Consider the following 24540-nt stretch of genomic DNA (forward strand, 5'->3'; position numbering starts at 1 on the left):
GAAATAATACAAAAGGAATGCGTTTGTGTTTTAACTGCAAGGTCCAGAGCATGCATGTTAGGCTAACTCAGAGCTTCCCAAAGTGTGGGGCGCAGAGCCATTGCAGGGGGGGGGGGGCGCGGTATGAAAAGAAGAAGAAGAAAAAAAGAACGCTTGGATACTGCTAGCATAATAGACAGGTTTTTGACGGGGCTCCCGCACAAACGCAAAGCAGGAGATGAAGCATCGCTGAATACGTTTCCAAACCAACTTCCTTCCAAGCCAGGGGTCAGCAACCTTTCACACTCAAAGAGCCATTTGGACCCGGTTTCCACACAAACGAAAACACTGGGAGCCGCAAATACTTTTTGACATCTAAAATGAAGATAACACTGCATATATTGTTTTTTACCTTCATGCTTTGTGTGAACAACTAAGGTGTGAAATCCCTGAAGTGCTACAGAGAAAATTACATTTTATTTATGTAATTAACACATTTTGAACTCTTAAAGAAATATAACAAAAGGAAAGACACCCAGCTGAACTAAAATGATCCATGTAGCAAACAAAAACTGTTGTGAGCCGCCACCCTTATACAACCTTTGTGCTTTTGGAGCCTTGACCTGACTTTTAAAAAATAATTGGAAAAAAGCACTAAAAATTAAAAAGAGTGCTTTTAAAATAGGAATAGAAATAGAAAATAAAAATAGGAATAGATATTTGCAAAATTCTGCCTAAATATGTATTTTACCTGGTTAATGTGTGTGGCGGGGCGTGGTCTGCAGTGCCGCTGCAGGGGAGTCAGACACACCTGAGCGGCGCCACAATCACACCTCGCCGCCTTAACGTCTGTGCTCTCTCTGATGTTGTGTTGTTGTTGGTATGTGTCGGGCTGTGAGCTGAAAAGCTACAGCCGGCTGTATGCGTACAGCAGCCGTGTGTGAAAAGTTGTCAATGAAGAGATGCTGAAAAGCATTTTGATGGAAACATCGTCGGGTCTGCCGTGATATGTTTACAACGGGACTTCTGCTCCTGAACCTCTGCGCACAGCGTCTGCAGATCGGGGCTGTACGAAGTCACTTTCATCTTTACGCAGGACTGTAAGCTGTCATCTGTGAGGCGTGAGCGCTGTTTGTTTTTAACGTAGTTCATGGTGGAGAACTGCTGCTGACATAATGTGGATCCGAAGATCCATAATTGGCCTACCTGGGGTTGAAAGTCTCGATAAATGCCGTTTCTGCGGATATACCAGCTTCCGCGAGTGTGACGCTTATTTTGAGCAATGAAAAAATAATAGAATATAATTATATTTTTATATTTCAATATCACAATAATCTTCCAGTTTAGAACTACAAGTTAAAAAGAACATAAATAAAATATACTTCAGCTAAATACTTCTAATTTATTTTCCCAAACCACTATCTGCCATTCTGCTATTCATCTCATGTAAACAATAACGTGGCGCACAGCGTGACGTGGAAAAAGGCACATACCTTTGACGTTGCGTGACGAACTCTGTATTCCTCGTCCACACGTAAACGCAAAAAAGGAGTTTTAAAAAATCTCAGTTTTTGGTGATGCAATACGTCGTTTACGTGTGGACGAAAGGCCCAAACACATAGAAACAGCTGCGTTTTCAAAAATACCCGTGTAGGTGCGGACGTAGCATAAAAGAGTTAGTAGTTTATTTTCTTACTACCTGTAATTTATTGCATTTGCTTAATTGTTTACTAAATGTTTGAGGTGTGAAATACACCACAATGGGGGAGGGGCGTGAATATTTTTCTTGTAAAACAAAGGGGGGCCTAGCAAAAAAAGTTTGGGAACCACTGGGCTAACTGGTGCAGTGTTGGTATGGATTTGTGCATGACTTGGCGATCTGTCCAGAATGAATCTCTCTCCCAATGCCAGCTGGGATAGTTTCCAGACGCCTAGAGTTCCCAAGTTAGATAACAAGTTTAAGAAATGGATGAATCACAGAACACATTTTTTTCAAGTTATTAAACATACATACACTTTACACTTTTGTTGCTGAGCTGGAACTCAAAGATCCCCAAGCAAGGATTAGACTTATATCAATTTTCAGTTGCTCTGAGTCTGGAGCATTAAACCCTCTTTCATTTATCTTCGGCAACTTTGTTGGCAGGTACTAAAGTAAAGGTTCAACAAATAATGAAAAAACGAGGAGCTTAAAAACGCAATTAGTTGCAAGTTACTGATTACCTGCCCAAAACTGGTATTAAGAATAAGGGAAACAATCTCATTTCTATCAGTTACGTCCAGTTTGACGGACTGTAAAATGTGTAATGTGTTGATGATGCCACCAAATGGATTATGTAAAGCTGTTAACACATCCTAATGCATAAAATTTGCTTGATAATCAGTTTCTTAGGACAAATTTTAATACCCATTTATGATCTATAGGAATATTTTGCTTGGTTTTTAATTGTATGTTTTATTACACCACAGTGTGTTTTAACAGTACACACACTGCAGTTACACAACTTGTTGTGTAACTGCAGATGACAGTTACAGATACTTATTTCGTCACAGTCAATGGATGTGTTTCTGGATGCATTAATCAATGAATTCCTAGTACTCACTTAGTGCTGTTGTATGATTATTTTCTATTATATGTGAAACTACCACGCCCTCTTTTTTGTAGGTTTACCACCCATCCTCCTTCTCCCACCCCATCCCATCTCTCATCCCATCCTCATTAGCCCCCCATCCCCCACCCCCGATGCAAAATCTCCCTTTCCTGCTTCATTTTGGAATCTGATAATTACACAAGCTGCTCACCACTGAGTCAAGCTGCCTCATAAAGTCCCTATATGCATACTGCAACATCTCCTTTATTAGTTGCAAGCTAGTTTAATCCTTTCCAAATAGGTCCGCACAGAGTAAGTTGGGCTTCAGTTGATAATTTGCCAGCAGCAGCAGAAAGCAAATTCTAGTAACTAAAAAGGACCAGGGGGATGGGGAACTCAAATTAGACCACCTTACAGCAATATAGGTGTACTTTGGGTTGTTTTTTAAATATACAAAAGAGTAATTTATGCCAGTATAGCCCTGTGCATAAATGATATACCTGAGAGATTCTGATTGGTAGAAAATAATGCATTAACCCTTTAACACGCCACTGATAGCCAGTGTTGGGGAGTAACGGAATACATGTACCGCCGTTACGTATTTAGAATACAAAATATGAGTAACTGTATTCCGTTACAGTTACCGTTTAAAAAGGTGGTATTCAGAATACAGTTACTTTGTTGAAATAAATGGATTACACTGCGGTACTTTCCTGTTTCATTTTGTCGCGGGTCAGGCCTGTTTGGGTTTTGTTTGACAGCTACGTTCTGTTGTTCCAGGCGGCAGCGTTACGGTTGCCATGGTTACAGGGCGACGCTCTCTCTCTCTTTCTGCGACTGTGTGTTTCCTGGGTGAGAGAGCGCCTTTTCGTTGTTGTTGTTGTGCTAAGCTAACAGGCAGAATGCTACAAGCATAGCTCTAAAGAATGTAGCATCATGTTCAGTGTAGTCCGTGCTGCAGGGAGAATGCACTGCCATACACGTTATGTGTCTGTGAGCGCGAGGAGGGAGAAAAAGGAGAGTGGAAAGGTACGAGTTGTCGTCGAGGAAAAACGGGAGCTGGAAGCATGTAAATATAATAATAACCACTGCAGCCAAGAAGAGTGCCTGACGAGCCCAGTTGTAAGTAAGGTATTAAGACTCGACTGTACACCGTGTTCGTGTTTTCCTCCAAAAACAATAAGTTCCGTTGGAGCAGCCTTTCAACGCCTCTCTCTGTCTCTCGCAAGAAAAATTGACCCACACAACAAAGTAAAGCTAGTTTTCGGCTATGAGCCGACAGGGACCCCGCCGTATTAGTCAGAGGTCCCTTTACTACAGTTCGGAGTCGCGGACCTTCAGTAATAGTAATAAATCACACAGCAATAGTACATTCACGTTGTTGTAAAAAGCATGATAATATATTAAGTAATCCAAAGTATTCAGAATACGTTACTCTCATTGAGTAACGTAACGGAATACGTTACAGAATACATTTTGGGGCATGTATTCTGTATTCTGTAACGGAATACATTTTAAAAGTAACCTTCCCAACACTGCTGATAGCCAATGGCCTTTTCACGGTCAGGATGAGAAAAAAGGTTAGGGTTATAATCATATTTACTCTTCATATGATGTCATTGTTTATTTACCATACCCAAATTTACAACAGAAGCCATAGGTAACAAAAAAACATGCTTTAGCTTTTTAAGCCACACTTGTTACAATGCAGTATAAACCTGACTCTATTCCTAACAGATGTTAAAGTTTATTTTATATGCTGCACTAATCTGTTGTTTTTCTAAGTGTCTTCTTTATTGTACTGACAATTGATATTCATCTTGCAGTTAACCTTAGAAGGTACTTTTGGACAAAATTGTTTCTACAATCAAAACAATGTGGATTTAATAGGTAATATTCAGCAGGCAGCTGTGCTAATCTGATCAGCACCAATAGGCCGTAGACAGACAAAGTATGTTTCTAGAAAATGAAGATGATGGTGCAGTTAGCTGGTAAAGAGATGAAAGGCAAATCACAGCTAATAGAGGAGAAAGCAAATTAGATGACTAGAAACATGCTTTGCTATGACTCCTGTGCTAGACAAAATACTATTACAGTATATACGTGGTTAGCATTACACCAACACCAAAACACAAACTGCTCTTTTTTTATATATACACACATATATATATATATATATATATATATATATATATATATACATATGTGTGTGTGTGTGTGTGTGTGTGTGTGTGTGTGTGTGTGTGTGTGTGTGTGTGTCTGACCCTTTGTTCAGCTCTATACAAAATCCATAAGAAACCTAGCAGAAATGTTGTTTTTATGCCTTATTAAAGCTCTGTACCGTACCAGCTGTAGGCTGGCATGTTGCAGCTGCTGCATAGTTGGCTCACTGAGGTACCTTCAGAATGCTAACTGCCTTGGTAACTGAAGGGTGAATCTCTGTCCACGTACAGCAGCTTACAGAGGAGAAATAATCCAGCAGAATTCAAATGTCATGACATACATGGCACTATCATAGAAGTTAATTACTGAATCACCCCAAGCTAACACTAAGTATAATTGGTGCTGCCTGAGACAGTGAGCTCACAAACAGCATTAACAAGCTCTTGGCAGAATTGTCCACAGCTGAGTAAAATCTTTACATATACAAACAGTTGGCATGTAATTGAGCAAGCGCTGGGCCCCATGTGGGCCATCGAAAGCTTATCAGTCTGGCCACGTAGACTACTGTGGCAGCCATACAATTATCACTGGTTTAAATGTAGGTATAATGATTATTCCAACTATTACACTGATGAAAAGGCTTTGACTGTAAACACTAACTAGCCACAATGTCGTTGTGTTAATAGCTGGACTGACATACATTAGGAAAGGCAAAGCTGATTCCTAACATACGTAGTTGAACAAACAGAGGCCACATTGTAAACCAAGCACATCCATCTATGAGCTTATGGCAGCTTTTGTGGATGCAGATTGGTCTGTTTCAGCATGAAATCACTGCAGAGTCAGGAGGTTAGCGTTTCATCCACAGATGAATTTAGGCAATTATTTGCTTTTGTTGTTGGAATGCTATCAGATAATGGCATAATTTCTGTCAGTTTGAAGGATTGTTATTGGGGCTGATACATTCTGGTGCTGCCTTATATTCCTAATGAAGTAAATCTCTTCACATTGTTTAAAAGCCTTAGTAATGGAGTCACTAATAATATGTGAACTCGGATGTCGTTAATTTGTGACGAGCAGCAGCCTCAGCATTGACCAGCAGCATTTACTAATCAGCAGTGTAGTCACTTTTGTTATTTGCCAGTACCACTAAGTTGACAATAACAACCAGTAATGAGTAGAATTAGCCACAGCCATGGGTACTACATTTAAAAGGAAATCCATAGATAAACAAACTGCTGGTCATTTAACTGCTGAATAGGTCACTTCTGATAATGTAGCAGACATTAAGGACAAACCAAAGCCATGCAAATGGGCTGGACAGTTAAACAAATCCACATCTCACGCACTGTTACACATTTGCACTTATTCCGGTCCATAACAGTAGAATAAAGCTCCTCTGGTAGCCAATAAATGATGATACTTGTGTGCAATTGCTGTGCTTTTTGTTGTAATGTTTTTTCAGGCCAGCCACAACAAAAGGACCCCAAAGCACTATTCATCATCAAATCATTAAGCTATTAGCACAATCAGTACAAATGTTACAATTGATGGGACTATTAGAATAGCTTTCACTACTGACTGTGGGTATCTTGGTTGATGTCAAAGGAATGCTCTAAAAGAACAGTTGGCTGGTAATTGGCTGGCTTAAGCACTTACAGCCTATCAGGCATTGCCAGGCAGACCATATGTGTACTAATGGGCAGACCATGGTGTTAGAATGAGTCGAGCGATAGAGGTGTTCCACCTTGCTAAATAGCCCAGATCCACAAACGCAAAAATTAACTTAGAAACAGAAGTGGACTAATTATAATTCCAAACACATACTGAGTGCTCTGTAACCTCAGCTACATTTTTATGGAAGTCAGTCACTTTGTGATGCTGTAACCAGACTCTGGACACATGCACCCAACACCTGATTAGAATAAAAATGAGAGACTAATTATGGAGGATCTGCATAGTTCCAGGAAGCATGACTTTCTCTCGGTATGTTGAGCTATAATGGAATTCTGATTTTAGTCAAAAGGATGGAATTCAGGAAAAGTCATCCAACAAGAACTGCTTTACTGTATAGTCTTTTTAGAAAATAATGGAAGAACATGATTATTCCCTTACTTCTCATTTCACCGTTACATTTCTTCTTCTCTTTGCAGAGCATCAAATACTACTATTCAGTCAGATGTTGCTGGGATCTCCAAATTATGCAAAAGGTGTACTGACACCTAGGCACTGTACACCTTTAGTTAGCGATTCTTCTTTAAAGAGCTCCACATTAGGAAACTTGAGGGATGGCAGTGGAGTAAGTGATTATCACTCAGGACACCGTGTTTTGTGTTAAGGGGCTTTTTGTTTTCCAACTGTAATGAATTCTGAGACACCTGTCTCATTATTGCCTAAAGCTGTGATGTCATGGCACTGATGCCAAAGGACACCTTGTGAATAATTTAGAGATGCCAACTCGTTTGGGAAAATTGCAGGATGTGATGCTTTGGTAATGACTATGGGTTGGATTATCATGGAATTTCGTACATAACATCATATTCAGAACATGATTTATTACATTGGTAAAATAAACTTTTATTTTACCAATTTATTTTTAAATTTCAATCAAGCTCAAAACTGCAGATTCTGAAGCAGGGGCTTCTTGGTCTGCACCTCTAAGTCGATGGCAATGTAAAACTAGCTTCACTGTGGACAGTGATACTGATGTTCCATCAGTTTCCAGTTGATTGCAGGATTGAGTCTTGGTGATTGGGTTGTTCCTGGTGTAAATATTTAATATTGTATGTATATTTTTGACCCTCTGTGGATTAGAGAAAGTCAAAAATAAGTTAAAACTAGCCATAAGTTAAAACTATTTGTTTTTTTTACGTTGTTAAAGGTGTTTGCAGTACAATCTTTCTAGCCAAGAAAAACAACAGTTCAAATAAATCATTAATCATTTTCACATTTTCTGATCGTTTAAAAACATTTAAAAAAGATGCGTATGTACTCCAACTACAATATTTTTGAGTTTGCAATTTCATCTAGCAAATGATCTAAATTCTTTTTTGACTACTGAGGATATAAAACTTCAATTCCAAAAGATCTCATAAATCCCATGTTCACAACATAACACAGAAAGCATACTAAATAGAATTTTACAATTTCCTGAAGAAAATTAGCTCATTTGATTTGAATTTGATTACAGCAACATGTCTAAATAATTTAGGAGGAGGTCAACGAAAGGCTAGAAAAGTACTAAAAACAAGCAAAAGGAGGAAAATTTCACAACTAATTACATTACCTGCCAACAGATCATTGCCACATAAAAACATCTTAGAGCGAGATTGTGTTTTTCAGAGGTAAAGATGGTGGTAGTGCATTGAAAGCATATAGGAAATCACTGCATGGCCTCAGGGACACTTGTAAAAATCACTAGATATGAACACAGTTTACTGTGCCATCCACAAATATAGGTTTAAAGCTCCATCATGCAGGAGAAGCCACATATCAACATCATCCAAAAATGCACAATTCTTTCTGGGTCAAAACTCATTTAAAATGGACTGAGGCAAAGTAGAAAACTGTCCTTGGGTCAGATGAATCAACGTTTGAAAATCATGGACAAACGCATACATCAGCGCTCTTTAAAATTCATTTGCACTTTGCAGCTCTATGTTATGCTCCATTGTATACATGATTTTTTTCTTTTTCTTGTTTTTAATTTACTGTGGGATCAAAAGTACATTACGGGTTCACATTTTTGTACGTGTAATGGATCGCTTTTTAAATGAGCCTGACTTTATGGTGTTTGGTCACATTCACGCTGACAGGGGCTATGCTATCCCTCTTAAGCCCATTTCACAAGGTAAGTAATGGCCGCCCAAGGCTCATTCATCTCCAGTAAGTGGTGAGCAGGCAGGTGGAGAACCACAGGCTGTCTGGAAACTATAGAGCCACGAGTGTTCGTTCTAAAACTGTCATGTTTATGTTCAATCGCTGCTCTCCCACACAGCTACTTGGCCAGAGTTTAATCATACAGAAGTTTCTTTACTTAACCTATGAAATCACAGTTAGTCAGAAGAAGTCTAATAACATATAATAACAACAGACTGTGCTATATTATTAAATATTACAAGAGCAGTAAGAGAGAATGCTGGAATCAATTCAGAACTTTTTTCACATGATCTTATCAAGTAATTAAAAGCACATACTTCATTTCATTCTGTTAATCATGTGTTAATCAGGCTGCTGCCGTTGTGTAAAATTGCATGTCAGTTCACACGAAATCGCACCACAAGTAAAAAAAATGAAGAACTGTGGTGCCACAAGTGTGTTTTACATACACTATTATCAAGGTTTCTGGAACAGTCTACAATAGTGCAGTTTTAGTTTTGTTGTCATGCTAAGTAAACAAACTAATAATGATTATTTTACCATTCACCCATGAAAGTTGCTTTCAATGTCTCAGTTACCCAGGCAAAAAAACAAGAAAACGAAAGAAAGAAAAGACCAGAGGAGAAAAAACAAGGTGTAAATAGGCAGACGTTGCATTCAGACATGTGCACGGTAGAATATTGGCAGTGACAGTACGTGACTGCCTGCTAACTGATAAGACTGTATTAACAATGCCCGCCCCACTAAATGCTGGGTAGGATTTTCTGTAGAGTGCAAAAATACAAGAGGATTATGGACTGCATAGACAAAACGAGGTGTCCCAGAGATGACATTAACATCAAAGTGGTGGAAAGCACAAATTAATGCCGGTGTGACTTCCAATCACTAAACTGACTACTACTGCACTTTTCTTAAGAGCCTCTGTGCCATCTCATCCAGCAGCATCAACATTTCATTGGTATTAAGTTACATACAAAGGTTTGTAAAGCTGAGAGAGGAATGTACAGTCAAACGTTCAGAAAATGGGCAATTGTAAATATCAGTTTATTTCCCTACAGGTAAAATCTACACACACAAATTACTGGACTTCAAACTTAGTTATGTATGTAGTTTACAAAAACATGAATTTGATCTTTTCTTTCAGGAAGGAATCTACCAAAAATTCTTATTAATCTGACAAAGATAAGATTTTAGTCTTAACGCAAAGTCATGCATGTTAGGTTAGAACATCCATGTCTGCACAGATGTGAGATGAGGCTCCTCGGAAAAAGACTCACATTTGTAAGGTATATTTGAAAGTGTTAAGGAACAATAGTTCAAATGAAAAAATAACAAAAATTAGAGGGTATCAAATTTAGATTTTTTTTAAAAGGTGGGTACAAAATTGTATCAGATGATCAAGTCTGACCTTTATATACAAACCACAAGGGTACAAAAAAGCATCCCATGTCAAGAGCAGAATAACAGCACCTGTGAGATTTTTCCATGTGACTGACTTGTGAATTTAGTAAATGTATCACTACCTCAAAGAAAATTTGCTATATGCAGACAGAATTAGTCTTACGTCTGTTTAGGAGATGGTTCAGTGGAGGGTTTTACAAATGCTCAAACGTCTTCAGAAATTTCCAGTTCATCAGTCATATCACTGGCGAAGCTGCATGAAACCACAGATTGCATATTGCTTACCATCTTTATCCAGCCTCGCCTTGAAGTCATAACATAGGGATAAATCCCAGCTTTCACTTTAATCAGTTTTTTCTATATCAAATAGTTTTTGGGCCCACCGAGTGTCTGATGTACTCTTACTAAGCTTGTGGGGCCAGGCCAGTCAGCATTGGTAAACATAGCATTCTGCTTTCATTACACTGGTATTTTGTGAAGACATTTCTTATTTGCTTTGTTCTAACTTCATGTAGCCAGACAAATAACTGCTCTTTTCATCGTGCTCCTGTGAGCCAGATAGCTTTCTTTCTGTTCTTCCTAGTTATTTTATCATTAGGTAAAAAAAAAGTTTGATGTGGAATCTCAATACATCTCTTCGTTCTCTCAAATAACCTCCATATATAAGAGCTTCTAATAAACATTGTAACATCTGCTGCATAATTCAGAGGTTCTAAAACTTTTTCTGCTCCAGACCAAAATGAAAAATGTAACAGTATCCCCTGAGTCCCATGGAGCCTCATTATTCAATGCCACTATTGTCACACAGGAACCATAGCAGAGGTAAGACCAGGAAATATTACAGTTTCCAGTATATATTTTAAAAAAAAACAATATATGTATATGTGACATGTTCTATTTGTTTTAAATCTGTGTGGCCAGTGCCAGTCACCAGGGGCAACCATTCTCTCTGTCGAGTATGAAAGGGCAATAATGCATGACCCAGAAAAATGATCTTCACTAGCAACTACTATTCTAGTGGTGTTGCTTAACCACGGCCAATTGCAAGCAAATCGTCACATCTCTCCAGCAGGCAATGTGTCTTAACGCATGTGTCCTTTGGACTTAATCCCAAGCATATCAGACATAATACAGTCAGCTAGTGTTTGCATGTTGTGCAGAGATAATATTAGAAAAAAACTTAAAAGAAAATAACACCCTTGAACTAACAGTGATGAGCAGGAATTTCACATGGGAACATGTTTCCATTTGGCTCATTAAAATCGTGCAAATTAAAATTAGTCAACTGTTTGAATTTGTGAAGGAAAAAAAAACTTAAATCAATAAAATAAATATCTCAAGGCCTTTTAATCTGTATAAAGTGCATCATAGCTGCCTTTGGGGGCAAACGAAGCCCCCTTCTATCTTTTATCTTTCATTTCCAAAGGACAGAGATATTGGTCACCTACTGTGAAAGGAAAAGAATGACTGAAGGCTTATTTACCCTTCCAAGCACTGTCAGTAGCAACCTATCTCTACTACCAGAGCATATTAGAAGCTTATAACAGTTCATTGAAATGTGTTTAAGTAGCCCCTTCAGCTGTAACAGATGTGCTTCACTCTCCTTGGTCTCATCCACAAACACACACGCACACACACACACAGAGTATATCTCCCACTGCATCATGGATAGATTGGGCACTATTTCTTAATGATCTTTTCCCCTGGGATTCTATAGAAAACCATTTAGTTAGCAGTGCCGCTCCTCAATAAAGCCTGAAGAGGTCTTGTAATTGCTTCAGCAGGCCTCAGCAGCAACGTTTGATTTTGCTAAGCAGAAACTGCTGCATAAAAATGGCCCATCACGCATCTGTGCTGTATTTAACCTCCACTGAAACCACTGTGCTTCTTTTAACCTCTCCAGTCTTAAATCCTCATAAGTCTAATGGGGTCAATGAAAACACGAGAATGTCAGTCAAGTGTTTCCTCAGTCATCAGCAACTACTGTAGAAATTATAACTACAGGCATTAGTTCTTTGTTAACGATGACAGAAACATGAAAATCCAAGCCATAGTCCAGTTCTTCTCTCTCTAACAAGTCTTGCAAAGCTTTATTTGTAACATAATTTATTATTACACCAAAAATCATTTTGTATTTCTGTGATCTTTGACTTCAGTGAAATCCAGCCCACACCATTTATGGACATGGTTTTGTCCAACATGGTTAGATTCATATGTGGATCTTTTTGGTCATGAAATCATACTAAGAATGAAACCTCATAAGATATATACATAGACAGTAAATGCACGATTCAAACCAGAGCAGGCTTGGCAGGAACATGATATTGGCATGTTAGCTTTTTCAGTCTGGCATCTAAAGCCTACAGAGTTACTTTTATCAGTTGGATTGCAGTCTGTTCAGTCACGATTTGTAACAATGGCCTAACATGCCGCGACAACAACCTGCTGCTTAACGTCAGCAAAACCAAGGAGCTCATCGCGGATTACAGGAGACTACAGAGAGGAGGCCACACCCCCATCCACATCGAAGGAGCAGAGGTGGAGAGAGTCAGCTGCTTCAGATTCCTGGGCATCAACATCAGCGAGGATCTGAGCTGGTCACACCATGTTGGTGTGATCACAAAAGCAGCAAGACAGCGGCTCTTCTTCCTGGGGCGCCTGAGAAGATTCGGCATGAACCCCAGAATACTTACAAATGTCTATCGATGCACCATTGAAAGTATTCTGACTGGCTGCATCACCACTTGGTACGGCAGCTCTGGACCGCAAAGCTCTGCAAAGGGTGGTGAGATCAGCACAGCGCATCACAGGGACTGAACTGCCAGCCACGCCGGATCTCTACAGACAGCGCTGCATGAGGAAGACACAGCGGATCCTCTCTGATCCCAGCCACCCCAGCCAAAGACTTTTCACACTCCTGCAGTCCGGCAGGCGGTTCAGGAGCATCCAGACCTGCACTACCAGACACAGGGACAGTTTTTACCCACAAGCCATCAGACTTTTGAACTGACATTCCATACACACCACTACACACTCACTACAATTACAGGACTCTGCACACTGTCACTTCAACAAATGAAACTTGAACATCGCCTGAAGCGTGCACTGATAAGAAGACATAAATTTTGTTGTTGTTTTTTTTTTGTTTGTTGACAATTGGTAAATGATCAGCCAGCTCTCACGCTGATGCCAGACAACACAGCCATATTTTTCACTTAAAATGATACATATTTTTAATAAAACATTGCAGCGAATACGTCGGACTCTTGAGGATGTCTCAGTGCTATGGATAAATGTTCCTCTTCAGTGGTGAATAAATGAATTCTGTTTGAAGGCCTGGTCCATTACACTGATCCTCTCCAGTAGGACAAAGCCTCCTGAGAGTTCAAATTGCAAGCACATAATGCTAAACAAGAATTCTAAGCATCTATCCACTATTCTTACCTCATAAAATAATCATGAACATTGACATGCTACAAGATATATGACTCTTATTAGAAATTCTGATGAGCTTCTTTATAAGTGGTGTATTTCTTTGTACAATATGTGCATTGCTAAAGAGGTGATACCCAAGGGGAACGTCTGTTATTTACTCTTTACTGTGATTGGTTGTATAAAGCAGATGTACCATTATAATGATGGGAGCAGTATATCATCAAAGGTGTTCATGCAACTGTGTAACCAACACTTTGTCTTTTGTGAGTGTATCACAGAATAGGCCTGAATAAAGCCTACATGTAACTTTTGCTAAGATTTAACATATTAACAGGTAGCTTGGTTGAAACTGATTGTTGGATAATTTAAATGACCACACTGGTAACCCACTTGATTGCGTTAGAATGCACTTTAAGCGCTCTACTTAGGATACCAAGTACCTTTTAAGCAGACGTCGACCTGTATGCTCCTGCCAAACTATAATTATCACAATGAGGCTAAGTGTTCATGAGGTAACACGCCTCTCTCAAGTGAGTCGAGCTGAACGGAAAGTTTCAAGTTAATTCCTGTATCTGCTTAGAATCAACATATTTATTGAACTTGTTCCTTTAGAGCAGTGGTTCCCAAACGTTTTTTGCTGGGCCCCCGTTTGTTTTACAAGAAAAATGTTCACGCCTCCGCGCACACACACGCACACATCCTTCAACCGCACACGCCCATATTTTGCTCCATTGCGGTTTATTTCACACCTCAAACATTTAGTGAACAATTAAGCAAATACAAGAAATCTGCAATAAATTACAGGTAGTAAGAAAATAAACTACTAACTCTTTTACGCTACGTCCGCACCTATACGGGTAGTTTTGAAAACGCAGCTGTTTCGTCCACATGAAAACGGCGTTTCGAATCACTGAAAACTGAGATTTTCTAAAACTCCTTTTTTGCGTTTACGTGTGGACGAGGAATACAGAGTTCGTCACGCAACGTCAAAGGTATGTGCCTTTTTTCACGTCACGCTGTGCGCCACGTTATTGTTTACATGAGATGAATAGCAGAATGGCAGATAGAAACGAAATACTGTTAATCTGACTATCTGCAGGTTTTACATGCTTACATACACACACACAGTTACTGTCCCTCCATTTACAAAGGCAGAGGTGTCACGGTGTGATAATTTTACGTGTCGTTGTTTTTTTTCCTGTGTAATAATATTCAACATTGCTGTCAATACATTTTTCAGAAAATGCCTCTCTGTGCAAAATGGGTTTAAAAACCTAAACAGCTGTAGGATCCTGTTAGTCCGTGATTTAGACAGGAGGAACAAATCGTGGCAGGATCAGCCTGATATTATTTGTATCCCGCTGTAACTTTACTGTATAAAGAACAAACATCTCCAAAATGTCAGGAGTAGTTAGTCATTACAAGAAGTGTTTGTGAACTAAAAATCACGAATGTGGGATCCTGTTTGTCCGTGATTTAAACAGCCCAGCGCTGCTCCCGACGAAGGGAAAACCAATCCTGCAGGGAGACCTACCTCGGCACTTGTGCAGGTGAAACCAAAGACAAGATAAGCTTCACCATATTTTCTAGTCTTTGGCTTAGAATGAAGTTGGTTTGGAAACATATTCAGCGATGCTTCATCTCCTGCTTTGCGTTTCTGTAGGCACCCCGTGCTGGCAGTGTCCAAGTGTTTTGTTTTTTTCCCCCCCTTTTCATCCCGTGCCCCCCCCCCCCCCCCCCCCCCCCCCGGGCACACTTTGGGAAGGTCTGCTTAAGAGGATGTGAAAGATTTCTAAGGAAAGTTTTTTTGTATTCAAGGTTTGTTTTTATGCCTAAGATCAGTTGGTCTGAAACTAGGAGAAAAAAGTGAGTCTGGTACATTTTCTGTTAGCTCCGAATCTTAATATGTAATATGTAATGAACCAGACATGAAAAACATGAATTCATAGGCAGGTGAATCTTGGGCAAGCTGTGGCAACCCCATTATCAGCATTATATTAGCTTTGTAATTATCTTGCTTGGTTTGAAGATGTTCATGGAATATTCTTGTTAACCAGATTGTGATACAGCAGTTTCATGTCAACATTAATCAACACAAAACTTGCAATATTTGGTATACAGACCAGTTTCAACCTGTGGCAGCTGCTTGACTGATTTGTTGCTTTTTATCATGCAAAATATTATATTATGTCTTAGGGCTGTGTGATATGACGAAATATATCAGATGATGATATGAAAACATTTATCGTTTCATATTATCGTTTGTTTCATGGTGTTGCAAAATACACTGTTTATGGCAATATTTTTTTCTCTTCTACCACCTACGCAAGAATTTACAGAAAGTGCACTATTTTCTCACATATGTCGTTATTGGGATAAGAAATGTTTTATATCGGGATATGAGATTTTATCGCACAGCCCTATTATGTCTGATTTCTGTATTTCTATATCTTATTTGTGTCCAATTTCTTCTGTACTTGTTCTTCTTTTACTTTGGTTTTCTTTTTCATTTCTGTGCCCTTCCTTTCAGTTTCAGTTGTTGCTTTGAAATTCTAGTTTTGTATGCTACATATTGGTTTTTGTAACCCTTGACTTTTTTCTGTGGAGCATATTTTCGAAAAGCACTAAACAAATAAATATTTTCTTTCATATGGATTTCAGTAAGGTGGAGTGGGAGTTTACATTTCTGTTCACGAACTTTGGAATTTGCACAGCACATTCAGTCTTTGGCTCTGTATTTTTTGCAGCTATGTATCTATCTGTTGATCCTGCTTATTAAGCTCTGACTGACTGCATTTTTCATTTTCTTTGTTTTTATTATCATTGGATAACGACTGTATGGCAGCACAAAAATAGACAGCGCACATGTCTTGATATGCTGCTATATCCAGATAAATCCATTGTTTATACAGTTTACTTAGAAAAGCTCTCCCAGTAGACAGAGGTTGACATCAGCAGCAGTTTTCAAAATTGTCAATATTATTATCAATATCTCATTATCCTATCCAAATGGAAGTGGAAGAAACCCATCTTTTCTTGAGCATGTCAACTGAACACCAGAGTTCAACTGATTTTTTTATTTACGCTAAGCAGACTGAGCGAAATACCATAGGTCAAAAGTAAAATCACGTATTAACCAAGAAAGTGTGAAAATGTGCCCAGCCTTACAAGAAGTGCAGTATCAAGGTTAAATTGTTTATTCCCAACCAGCTCATGCTAAACAACCTTGTCTCTATGTATGATTTCTTCCCTACGATATCAGAATTCATGGGCACCACACTCACATGGCCTCAGATAGTCTCTGGGAACTTTTAATGTGATGGCACCCATGAGACATAATGATACCCAAGGTGTTCTTTCCTGTGATTATAAGTATGACAGCCACAAGGTTAGATGCATGAAAACTGCACCAAATGGTGCCATCGTTTTTGGAGAGTAAGGCCACAACTATAGAGCGAGCCTAGACTTTAAAATTAGTTCTCAATGATGCTCAACCTTTTTTTTTTTTACATGTGTGAGTGCACTATTTAAGCCACTTTTTACCTCTCTCATGTATGAAATTTAGATGGAACAAAGTGGGAGGATGGGTGGTAAGAAGTAAAGGTTAACAGAAGGGATCAATAGCAACACATCTGCTGACATATCTCCAAACATATCCAACCACTGTTTTAAAAATCACTCACAACACATTCAAAGGCCAACACTCATTGACTTTCTACTTTATGTAGGTGAGTGTATATGTGTGTGTGTGTGTCTGTGCATGTGTGTTTGTGCATTTTTAATTGCTGCAGCGTGTCCTTTGAGAGTTCCCCACCACTTCTCAAACAATTAGTTTAATGGAGCATTGCACCAGTATCTGGGTTAGCAAAGTCAATACATTGACATTCGACAGACATGAAGTGTCAGCACAGCCATTTATACAGCCGTGGAAACTCTACCACACACGTTAGATTAAACACATCCAACTTAGTGTAAAGCAAAATCTGCCTTTATAGGTACCGTGGTGAGGTGTTATTACTGGGAGGTTGTGACCTTTGGAAGTTATGAGACATGACCATTCAAAACAAAAGTTATTATTAAATAATGTGCCATGTATGTCTTTTACAAACATTACACTGTTTTTCAGACATCTACTCTTGGTAACAATGGTAACTGATGGCATTTCAGCTTTCAAAGTTGTCTAATATGCATTTATACATAGTAGTATACTTACTGAATCTATTTTATAGTTTTAAAAACATTCATGGATGACCACTTGAAGCATTTGTAGTTTGGTTTTTGGAGTTTTTTGCACAGCTATTTTTTTGAGTGTTGAGAAATAGCAAGAGCAAAATAATGATACAGGAAAAAGGTTTCACATTTGCAAACCTGTCTTAAAGGAGAAAATAGTCAGGAAAGTTACTAATCAATGTTAGATAAAAAGGTCTACAACAAATCCCAAAAAATCCATCATGTTTACTTTGTCTGTAGTTAAAAATGACCCTTTAAGCATGTTTTTCTTTTTCTTTTCTAATTACTGCAGAGGCCGAGCTACACATCAAAGAACTATGCATGGCAAATGTTTCTTTAACTGAGTGCTCTGTACTGTCTGAGCTAAGAGAGATTAGCCCAAAGCAACCTGATACACTGTCAAGAGATGACATCTGTGAAAATGCACCTTATCTAACCTTTCTTTCCACTGACTCTAGAAATGACTGCTTACTGCAGGTCTGCACTGCAGTATTCATGTCAGCAACACTTGCAGTGTTTGCTAGTTTGCTTATAGTCCATCTCAACCTTAAAGCTACTGGGCAAAAAGAGAGACTTTTACATTTTCTTTAATCTTGCCATTCAAATTGTTATGCTCTTATTTCTACAAGCACTTTAGAAACTGACATGCAAGCAAGATTCCCTTTATTCATTCACCATGGCAAGTGTGGTTCTTTGCCTTACACGTCTTAAGTGCGGGTTCACATGAGGTGTGTGCGCAAGTTATTGTTACGGTCTTATTGCTCTCAGCCCTCAGGTCACGATGTGCAGTCACTCAGTCCTGCTGCTGCTGCTGCAGCACATGATGATGTTTCTGAGGTCTGTTCTTTTCACATCTGTCTCTTTCTATTTGCCTATCTCAGGAGCACTTTAGGTATTAAGCAAAGAAGATTTAAAGAAGTAAAACCAAACCGATTTTGGAGATGCTGAGTATCACATACCTAAAGATTGATTCCGATGATATACCCTAGTAAATTATTTTGAGTCTACCTAGTTTTTTGCTATTGTGGATATTTTGAACCCTTTTCTGGGACAGGCTATGTTCATTTGGATCCTGGAGCTCCTTTTCTGTCAGCTTTGCTAACGCCTCTGGCCCTCATTATGGTCACTTTGTAACTTTTCAGTCCAGGTTCATTATGCGACATATGTGGTCCTTGGTAGTAGGAGAAAATGCACTGAAGATCTTGTAATGTTGGAGTCAAGACTGTATGATATGGACAAAAGCAACAGACACTGCGTGTCAGGAACAAATCAAATATAAAAATATCGAGAGCATTAATCTTGATTAACGATGGTTCCTTTTTTTGTCCTCTTAGTCCTCGTCTGACAACTTTAACAAGACCTGTGAGTAATATTTAGGACACAAATCGGTGAAATAGGAAAAGTTCTCACTACTTTCAGGTGGAAGAGTGGAATCGGTGCTAGGAAACTTCTTAGCAGCCATCTCAAGACCAGCTCTCTCAACACAAATAACATGAAAAATAATTTATGACTGTGTGATGGTTCAAGGTGAGACATTATAATCTGATCATGATAGATAGTCAGCATAATCACCACTCTTTCCACTCTTTAGTCATTCTTTTTCAGTGGGTGAAGGCCTGAATGTCAGTGGATGAATGTCTGGCTCTTTCAGTCAAAGGCGAGTTTTTCTCCCCACTGTTGCCACACACAGGTAATCGTTTTTCTTTACAGAAACAGGAAGGTCTGAACTAAAGAAAAAAACTGCCATGACATGACCTTAAAGACTAGAGAGGCTCTTAAATTAGTTGACTTTTACAGCCCTTTCTTATAAGCCTAATAGTGTGTGAGCGTGTGTGTGCGCACACTTCTACATTCACCAGCTGATTTGCTGTATCCTGCTAACATCAGGGCTTCTAATCTTGCAGGAACTCCTGTGATATGTAATCAGAACAGCAATGGATGATGTGAGCCAGCCTCTCTTTTCTGTGTAAGTCCTGAACTATCGGCAGTCTCTGTAATGCTTCACACACCACATGACAGTTCAGGACCCCATAGATGGCTGCAAATATCAAACATGTTTGATATTCGTAGAGCGGTTCGCGAATTGATTGTTGTGGTTAAGATTGAATCTGGACTGTAAATGTTTCAGAAATGTTAAGGCCAAGTTATCATCTGCCTGGCTGCTGTTATAGCCCTCTCTCTCTCACTCCAAGTCTCTCTACTTCTGTGCCGCTCCTTTCATCCCCCATCCCGCTTTTTCCATCTAAAGTCAAAGTCATTTCACATAAATAAACCGATGATGTCTGGAATTTAATGAGTCCTTTCCCACACCCCTGTTTTAAAGGGTATTAAAAATCATGTAGCTTCATGAACAGCTGTTCAAAATGCTCTCCTGCTTTCATAATAATTTTTTTTTAAAGAAAGAAAATCACATTAAAGCCTGTTAAAGCCTGCTTGAGTCCAGCTTTCTACTGATGAAACATTCAAAGGAATTGTTTGACATTTTGAGGAGATGGACTTACTTCACTTCTTTGAGTATGATATAAGGTTGATGCTACATTCATCGCTGCAGGTCATATTTAAGGCTAGAGCCCACTGCTTGTAAGGAAAAAGCTGACCTGCGTTCGTCCAAAAGAAAAGTTTAATTAAATTAAATTGAATTAAATTAGATAAAATCTGTCAGGCCCAACAGGCTAAAAAACAATTTTGATAACATTAAGAGAAGCTAGCTAATTTATAGAGAATTTGACTTTTATGCTTATAGTTAAAATCCAAACAATGTTGTTTATGTAACATTTATAATTCCCTTTATAATTATAATGGCCTCTACAATCAATATTAAATGAAAAGTCATGCTTTGCATTATTAGTATTCAGGTTTTTATTGAGTAAATAAAATAGCAAAATTGCTTTGATTCACTTAATCTAGTGTCCTTCATTTTAATCATGTGATAATAAATCTGGTTCTTATTATAATTACTTTCATTATATCAGTTACTGCCAGGCCTGTAGCACTTTTTTCAAATGTTTCATTCGATCTTTAGTGGTGAACAAAAGTCTGTCGTAGATACAAACTTTGGTTACATGAGGGGCATTATGTCATGTTCAGCGACAATTAAAGTCAAACAGGCAACATTTCTTTTGCAGGGGGTTGATGAAAATCACATACTATATAAACAAACTCAAAGAATTGGGATTGACAATAAATCTTTAAAGTTATTTAAAAAACATAGATGTTAACAATGTTTGTACAAAGTTTCATTCAGATTCAGATGCCTGGTACTTGAAGACATCTATGCAGACATATGCTGCAATTACATTAAGATTATTATTAGTAGTAGTGGTAGTAGTAGTATTTTCTTAATTTCAGCATCTTTTTACAGCAAAATAATATCATTAGTAAAGTACAGGGTGGTTCATTTATATGGATACACCCTGTAGTTTTTCCTGAGCATCCTGCTTCCAAGATTTATGTCATATGTTCATGTCATCCCCTTGAGTAATGAAGCCCATTACTAATTACCCATTATTGTTGTGTTTTTGAATTTAATCCGTATTAGATGCAAATTGCTCTAATTTAGCCTCAGTCCATTTATATCTTGGGTTTTCTCTGTGAGTAGGAAGGATCATATTAGACATAACATTAAATCCATCAGTCTGTTTCTGTGGATTGCATTTCTTTGCTCACTTTGAATGTTACTTTAAATATGCACTCACATCAACATTTGTGATGTTCTCAAATTATGTAGAGGACAAGGCAATGGAAATAGTAGCAATGTCATCCCAAGAGCCCTGCTGCTTTCATGGCTTAATATTTTGCAAGCACCACAATCACAGAAAACGGTTAACTCCCCCACTCACCGTGTTATGTGTTACATTAACCTGAATGTTACTGCATGACATACTACTCACAAAGTGTCCACGACATAATGACATCCATTATATAGAATGCAAAAATTCAGTTCAGAGAATCTAATTGTTATGCAGCGGACTTTGTTTTATTTCTTTTTTATCTTTTTAGTTTCAAATAGTTGTACAGCACTTTGTTTGAAAGCGCTTTATAAATAAAGTTATTATTATTATTATTATTAAGTGATATTATTTCAAAGCAAGTATCTGAAGGAAAACGTCTTTTATTTGCTAAAAGAAATCTCATTAATTTAGGAAACAAGCAACATTGGAAATTGGAAGGTGTTTTTCAGAGAGAAGCAAAAAAATATAGATTAGAAAGAGAAGTGATTGCATTGGTGCAGTGATTAATAGACCTCCCACAGAAAAACGCCCTCTTTGGTCATTTGTGCAAGCAGGTTATTCACCCTATAGTTACATTTCAAAATTAGGTGACCTCAAGCGGAGCTCTTGCATCGGTAATCTAGAATGAAAATCTTTCAAATATTTGTTTAATCCTGTCAAACCATGAAATCAAACAACAATCTTTTACTAAACTTACCAAATCAGGTTTGGTGTATAAACCTAGCAAACAGCAAGTTTAATGGCTCAGAAATGGTCCAAGGTGTTCTATGCTGCATCTAAAATTAGGAAGGAATGCACTAGTCACTAATGGTGTAATCTTCTAATCTGCCTGTCTCTTTAGCTTTGGGGATGTATGAGGCTTACAGGGCCCCACCACTATTTTTGGATCAATAACACATGTATTGGCTTCTCTACTGGGGTTGCACTTTGTGGATCGATGCAACAATAGTTCTGCATGGTGCTTTGAATTAATTACACACAGCCTAGTATGCATGACTCACCTAATTCCTACAGTAGAGATTACAGGCTGGAAATGTTTCTTTAGGGAAGTCATTTATTTTTGTGGTCTGTAAATGTTGCTCAATACTGCCTGTCAGGATTTGTATGTGTGGAGTGTACGCTCTTCGCTTTGTGCTCTCTTGGTGCAGCAGAAAGTTTTGAAAAATTCCTTTTCCTATCAGCACAATGGTGAAGGAAATACTATTGCATTCCTGCTCATGGGGCCTTATCCGACATCAGTTTTTTGGCATTGTAGACAAGTGGATAGGAGAAATTGATCACCCAAACTATTCTCAGTTTTAAGCAGCTTCGTGGGGAGGTAAAAGGGGGGTTTATATAACTACTTATTTACCACTATGCCAACACTGGAACCTCCCCAGGCTCTTTTGAATTGCCACAGCGATTTGACAAATCATTTTCTCCCAAGTGATATTGCTCCAAAGTGGTTGTGTGCATGCACCATCATTCTACTATAATAACACTGAGCGGAGCTGAACTCAGCAGAGATGAGATGAGAAAAACAGATTGGGACATACTGAGCATGGTGATGGCTTCACAGATAAAATGCATGTGATGTTGAAGAGGGAGGCACAACTAAGTGAAATCATATTGGTCAGATGTTCTTGAAATACGCTCCATCTTTGATATGTGACCAAAAGTCCAGTTTTGGGATGTAAAAGCATGTTATCTTAAAAGTATTTTAGTGCTTGATCATATGCAAGAACTGCATTCATCAAATCGTTTTCAAATACCAGAACGTCTCCGAGCAGTTGCTTGAATTAATTTCAATAGCTGCATACTGACGAGGTTCATTAGTACAGTCACAAAGATCGTACTAATGAAAAGTGTAACAGAGCTAACTGATCAGCTCCATGTTCTGGACAGCTTTATTCACAAAAAGGCTACCACACCACAAAGACCGCAGCCGTGCTGATGCAAAACAGAAAGCAGCAGTGGAGTAGAAAAAAAATGATGCTGAATTTTATGACTTTTTAGGCTATCGCCCACAATCAATTCCTAATCCAACATCTAGAATAAAGTGTTTGCACAAGAGCCCATCCCTGCTGATATTTGGAGACAGGCAGGGTACAAAAAGAACCACAAAACCACTGACAGTCGTTCATGCTCATATTCACACCTAAGGCCCATCAGCTAGCTTTTACTTGTGTTTGCTCTCATTCCTTTGCATTAAAAGCAGTTACTAATTATAATATCCATCCATCCATCCATTCGCTTCCACTTATCCTTTTCAGGGTCGCGGGGGGCGCTGGAGCCTATCCCAGCTGTCATAGGGCGAGAGGCAGGGTACACCCTGGACAGGTCGCCAGTCTGTCGCAGGGCCAACACACAAGGACAGACAACCATTCATACTCACATTCACTCTCACATTCACACCTAGTGGCAATTTGTATTATCCAATTAACCTATCCCCACAAGCTGCATGTCTTTGGACGGTGGGAGGAAGCCGGAGTACCCGGAGGGAACCCACGCAAACACGGGGAGAACATGCAAACTCTGCACAGAAAGACCCCGGCCTGATGGTGGAATTGAACTCAGGACCTTCTTGCTGTGCGACAACAGTGCTAACCACCGTGCCGCCGTGCTGCCCCTAATTATAATATAAGAAACAAAAACTCTCAGCACCATAGTGAATGACTACTACTGAATGAATGAATGAATGAATGAACATTCAACAGATAATGAGTAATCAAATCTTATTTAATACTTAATGATAACTTAAATACTTTTTTAATGACTTAAAAAAATCAGGAACTACTTGATAACTTATGAACAGTCAATGAATACTTTTCCAATTAATTGCGTTAGTAGAGAACTGGCTGTGTGTGTCATTATGTAACAGTCGGTTCATGGGCACTACTTAAGAAATCATACTGACCACTTTCTTTGTGGTTCCTGATTAACTTAAAGTCAGCCAGGGAACAGCACAGGAGAAATAAAAGTAAAAAGTAAAGTGCATAGTGCTGAATGTGTACTAAATTATTTATCGTGATGTGTGTTTTAGTACTCACAAAGAAACTTTGTCAGAGACTCTGACTTCTCCTCCATTTGTAAATGTACAAACTACTTTTGTGTCTCACCTTTTAAAAATAATTTCTGTTGTACTTCAAGGA

The 24540-nt window shown here is 38.6% G+C and overlaps 1 protein-coding gene across 4 annotated transcripts in view; it reads right to left on the reverse strand.

Moving 5' to 3' along the window:
- brinp2 (bone morphogenetic protein/retinoic acid inducible neural-specific 2) overlaps positions 1-24540 on the reverse strand; it is a 292899-nt gene that overhangs the window by 203421 nt on the left and 64938 nt on the right. The window contains exon 1 of one of the 4 annotated variants that reach the window (XM_082514235.1): positions 1473-1488. The exons of the other annotated variants lie outside the window; for them this stretch is intronic. The gene's annotated coding sequence lies outside the window, so the exon portion shown is untranslated. Of the gene's footprint in view, positions 1-1472; positions 1489-24540 lie in introns of those variants that run through there. 4 annotated transcript variants of the gene reach the window in all.

The sequence above is a fragment of the Aulonocara stuartgranti genome (assembly GCF_965226115.1).
Source record: "Aulonocara stuartgranti genome assembly, chromosome: 18".
NCBI lineage: Eukaryota > Metazoa > Chordata > Actinopteri > Cichliformes > Cichlidae > Aulonocara > Aulonocara stuartgranti.